The following is a 5,991-nucleotide window of genomic DNA, read 5'->3' on the forward strand; positions in this document are numbered from 1 at the left end:
TTTTGCAAGACTGTAAGTGGTGGTGTGTTCTTTCATCAGATGATACATGACGTCTAATAATCTCTCCTTTTGTGAGAACAGCCATCCACTGCTAGACCTATTCTGTTAATTCACTGGGGGGTTGCAAAGGAGAGATATGCTAATTTTGACATTTCTTTTAAATTTATTACCTATAATTTTTTTATAAACAGTCACTTATCATGTACTATTTGGTTGTTAGTGCAGTTCATATAGGAAAAGTAGGATGGTTACCTTTCTTGGTTTTAAAGATATCTTTGATATGGCATTTTTCAGCCATTCAATGCAGATTTTCTTTTCTGTATTTCAATCAAGCATGACTTTATACAATCTATCAACCATGATACTAAAATAACTGTAACCTATATGTGTCCAGAAAATATATTGAATAAAATCAACCAAAAAGTCAACAGTTGCCCAAAAGAAAAATCAATGTTTGTGTCATTATCCCTAAAAGACATATTTATCTGCTTGGAAAAGTAAATGTTTATTTGTTTTAAAAATAGGAGAAAAGAGATGGTTAAATGTCATAATATTTTCAAAGTTTCAGTCTAGTTGCTATTTAGTGGGTAATTCACTAACTAATCCATGGTGACCTACCAACAGGCTGATTCCCATTTTATATATAATAAAAGAGTACGTTAGAGAAATGAAATCAAATATACTCATATCTCAATTCCTCTAATACGCTCTATTAATAATCCAATCTGGAAATGGATCAGCTGGCAAAAGAATTTCTAAACAGCTGATGTGTCATTGGCAATGAGCATCTTATCTTAAACCTCCATTTATTTTATCCTTCTTTATTTCATTTTGAAATCCTTTTGGTAGTATATTAGTCTATAGTGAGTCTGCTCTTTTGAACTCTTCTATCTAATCCTCCAAAGTAATGAAATCATCATAAAGCCACATGCATTTTTACTGACTGCTCCCACTGGTATTTACTTGGCTGCACAAATGTATTCATTTTAGCTTAATCTTCAGTCCATCTTAGCTTTCTTTTAAAGATTAAAAATATAAGCAGTGCAAGAAGGCAAACCAAACATATCTAAATCCTTCTTTGGGGGAGGTTATTGCTTCCTTTTGGCAAGGTCATCATAGCAATTTTCAATTTGGAAATATCTATCCACATCTCACCACCTTCCTCCTTAAAACACTTCATATGTTCCCTTTTCAACTTAGAATGCTACATAGACAAATGTCTTCTCAGTAATTTCTTCCAGGGCCATTTCCTCTGACCGTTTGTGGTATACCATCCAGTCCTGATAACAATACAATGGTTCTGATATGTGTCTATTTGACCTAGGAATGTGTACTTTGGTACCTGCCAAGAAAAACAAATGTATTAAATAAATTCTTGTTAACATGTGCCATGGAGTCAAAGTACTATCCAAATATCCATATGGTCCTGCACAGGACTAGCTTCCCCTGTAGTTGGGACAGAACAATTTGATCAAGTTCTTGCCAATGGGGTATTAATGCAAGTGATGTAAACCATTTTCTGATCTGTCCATAAAATTATCCTGACTGAAGCTCAAGCTCTTGGCCTCCCACATGGGGACTTTGCATGCCATGGGTTTCAGATGACATACTGAATTAATGGAAGCTGAGACATTGTCGGGTGAGTGTTACAGACTGAATTGTGTTCCTCCAAAAATGACATGTTTAAGTCCTAAGACCCAGTTCCATGAATGTGGACTTATTTGGAAAAAGGATCTTTGAGAATGTGATTAGTTAAGGTGAGGCCAAACTGGGTTAGGGTGGATTTTAATCCAATAGGGCTGGTGTAATTATAAGAAGAAGAGAAGAAACACAGCCAGGAACCAGGAATGAGTCTGTGGGAAGATGGAGGGTGCACCGACAAGACAAAGAATGTTGAGGATTGGCAACAAGTGCCAAAAATTAAGAAGAGGTAAGGTTGGCTAAGTCCCCTATAGGTTTTAGATGGAGCATGGCTCTGCCAGCACCTTGATTTGGAGCTTTAGCCTCCAGAACTGAGACAATAAATTTCTAGTGTTTTAAGCCATCCTGTTTGAGGTTGTTATGGCAGCCTAGGAAATTTAAACAGAGGGAAACTGCTTGATGTGTGAGAGACAAATAAATCTATTTTGGTTGAAATCACAGGAATCTTGAAGTTTGTCTTTTGCAGCAACTGGCATCAATGACTCCAACTGAAACAAAGAGAATGGTGTAATTTTGTTTTTTGTTTTTTTTTTTAAGAAGAAATTCCGAGAGCAATGTTGATTTCAGACACCTTTTTGGTTTTATTTATATCACATAACCAAAAACAAAAACAAACAGGAATAGTGATTGCCTCTAATTACATGTTTGACTGTCCATTCATCTGATTATACTTAAGATGAAACTGGAGCCAAACATAGGACAAAGCTTCTGGTATTTAAAAAAAAGCAATTTAGCAAGGAGGCAGACATATATTTGTATTTCAGCTCTGCCTTTTAACAGCTATGACAAGTTTTTTTTTTAACCTCTCTGAAAGAGGTTCCTCTATTTAGGAAAGAAAAGACGTTGTCCTCAAAATATTGTAAGGCCTATCAAGAGGATAATAAAGGTATTAGTTTCTTCCCGTATTTTGCATACTATTCAGTCTGGAATTAGGTTTTTCTAGAACTAAAATCCACAAAAGATTCATTTATTATTCACATTTATCTACTCATATTGTAAGAACTGAGGTTGGATTTTCATATTATAATCAGTACTTCTCAGAAGACAGAACATATGTGGAAATGAATAGCAGTTGTTTTACTTCTTGGATTTAGAGTGAGGCAAATCTAAATTTAAACCCTGGTTTTCCTAATTATATTGGCAAATGGTTTAGAATTCTGAGCCTTGGTTTTCTCAGAGGTAAAACTGGGAAGATAAAAGTAATATTTACTTCAAAAATAATGTTGAGTAAATAAAATATGATTAGAAAAACCTGCCAATTTCCTGGAACATGACAGAGGTATGAATCTCAATCAACTTTAGATATGTTCTTTCCTTAATACTGTTATATAATGCTAGTTTGCAAGAATGTGCGAGGGACTTAAATTGATAAACTAATTCCTCACAATAGAATCACAAGGTAAACCCTAGTTAAATATCATATACTATTTCCATTCTGAAGTGTTTACGTAGAGATACATTAGAAGGACAGTCTCCAAATCATTCTCTAAAATTGCAAAACATATAAAAATAAATGTGTATCCACAAAACCTCCAAAGGACTCCTCTGAAAGATTTAAAAGTTCACATCAAATATTCTATTTAACATTCCTTTCTATATACTCTATCAATCTTTTGACTGACTTTGACGTTCTATTAATGTATCCTACAGTCAAAGTTTTAATGGAGTTCAATGGAACTCATCCAAATCTATAATAGCATTTTCCCCTTAAATTAAATTATGACCCACAAGGTAATGAAATGAATACAGCTGTCATTTACCCAGAGGGAGTCAAAGTACAGGACCCATCACTAGGGAGATAGTCTACTGGTTTAGCTACCTTTGCTTCAGCTCTGGGATAACAAAACCCTGGAGGTGCATTAAGGATGCTGCTTAACACTGGATGCATCATTTAACAAGAGCATTGGGCACCAAAGAACTTAAATGTATTTTTTTTTTTTGCTTTTTAAATGCAATTTTATTGAGATATATTCATACACCATATAATCTATCCAAAGTATACAATCAATTTCTTGCAGCATCATCATATAGTTGTTCATTCATTACCACAATCAATTTTAGTTAAGTGGCATTTTAAAGCTCATACAAAATGTATTCATTGTACAAATTTAAGTAAACTTTTCAAGAGTAGGGGCAATGCCTTACTCTTATTTTAATTCTGTTGTAGTGCTTTACACTTACTGAGGAACTTGACAATGTTTATTGAACGAATCAATATTAATGCAATACTTTAAACAAACAGCGACTAAATAGTTAAATTACTGAAATAGGAATTCACAATCTGGATATTTCTCTCCCTGAATAAGAAGCCCAGAAATGGATGAGTTATCCAGGAAAGTTGTTGCCCCTCTCTTGAATTCAGCAAGAGAAGTAATCAAGTGTTTGGGAAATGGGTCATTTGAGGAAAGGCTATGGTGCTGAATTTATTTACAACAGAGAACAGAAGGCTGACAAAGTGTATGGTGGAGGTGCTGGAGGCTGAGGGATTTACAATCTTCATCTATATAAAGCAATAGCATATGGGAGGTGTTAAGCAGCTGTTCTATTTCTGCTCAGGAAATAGTTATGCTTAGGAGTCCCAGCCAGCAGAAACAGAACCAACGGATCAAAAGTTACAGCCAGGCAAATATTAGCTCATCATATAAAAAGCACATTCTTAAAATTAAAGCTTTGAAAATTGAAAGAGGCTGCCTTAGGAGGCAGGATGCCCTGATGACTTTTGTGCCTTACTGAGCAGCCTTGACATATCTCCATTACAATCCTATGCCAATTTAGAGTGTAATGGTAAGGCAAGGAAGAGAAAGAGACAGAGACAGAAGCAGAGTTATTAAGAATTTCAACATGAACATTATAGCAGCATAATTCCTGCTAGAAATGGATGACTTTTGTTTATGAAGATTTCTTAATGAGGTTTTTTTGGTATTTGAGGAAATATGCCCTGCAGGGGAAACCTAATGTGACATTTGATGTTTGTGATCATGAATTTCAGGTAGAAGCCATCAGTCTTGTCAAGCAATTGTTTTAAAATGTTTAGCTGCTGAGATATGATTATGGAGGAGTTGACGGTTTTGGTGGATCCAGGTTTGGAATTTTGTCAACAAGTATGGTAGGGAAAAAGGAGCAAGCATGGAAGGAATAATTGTAAGGCACTGATTATAATGAATATGGGATTTGAACTGTATGTGGTATACACCAGACTTAAAACTGATGAATAGAGGGGGGAAATAGTGGGAGCAATGGAAAGTAAAATCTCAATTAGAGCAAATACTTTTTCCAGTCTATTTCCTTGAGAATGCAACCAAGGATGTGAGGAATAGTTGGCCGAGATAGAGTGGAGAAAAAGTCACTTGAGTTAAGAGTGAAGACATGGAGAGACTAGGGCATAGGATGAAACATTCACATGGAGTGACAGATGACAACAGGGGTTGGGGCAGAAGTGGGAACTCTGAGGCAGAAGAGCAGTGAATCAGACTGTCAGAAAGACAATGAAAATGATGGGATGGTGTAGAGGCGCCATTGCTGGATAGTGCAGTACTTTTGTATGGCACATGGGAAGTCATCACACTCGGGCTCCCTCCAGCCCTGAGGTGAGAAAAGAGAGAAGGAGCAATGACTTCCACCAGAACAAGCTGCAGGGTAAGTTTAACATCAGGAGTTGGAGGCAGCATTCAAATAATAGATTGACAGTACAGGAGAGCTTACTGATCACAAAAACCCAGAATCAATAGAATGGAGGAGGAGGAAGGAAGGAGATGGAGTCCTTAACCTTATTTTCCCCTCATAATCTCTTGTTCAGTTACCTCTGGAGTTGTTTGCTGTGCCATAATAAGAGGGTACTCTGCTTTGGTTATGAGGTGGAAATGTGCATTCTGTATATGCACACAATTGAGGCAGCAGCAATGGTTTTATTATTTTTTTATAAGGTTATATATTTAGATGTATTAAATTGGGCCTTTGATTCTTGTTCTGGTCTCATATAAAGAATTGTTAAAGACTTTCTTAGACAAAAACTATTTGTCAAATGAGAAGATGAGGGGCAGGTATTCCATCATTTCAGTCTCTGAAAAGTTTAATAAAGATACAGAGAAACCAGTGGCAAACTCCACTAGTTCTACATCCTATAACTTTCTCTCATAATATTTTTTCTTGTACTACATCAAGAAATTAATTTATTGATTATTAATGATTATTAATTAATTTCTTGTAATTAATGTTCTAATTAAAAGACTCGTTTTTGTCAAGGTGGCAACAAATCCAATCCCAAGGTATGGCTTATTCTGTAAGCCAGTG

This window comes from Tamandua tetradactyla, chromosome 10, assembly GCF_023851605.1.
Source record: "Tamandua tetradactyla isolate mTamTet1 chromosome 10, mTamTet1.pri, whole genome shotgun sequence".
In the NCBI taxonomy this organism is placed as follows: Eukaryota; Metazoa; Chordata; class Mammalia; order Pilosa; family Myrmecophagidae; genus Tamandua; species Tamandua tetradactyla.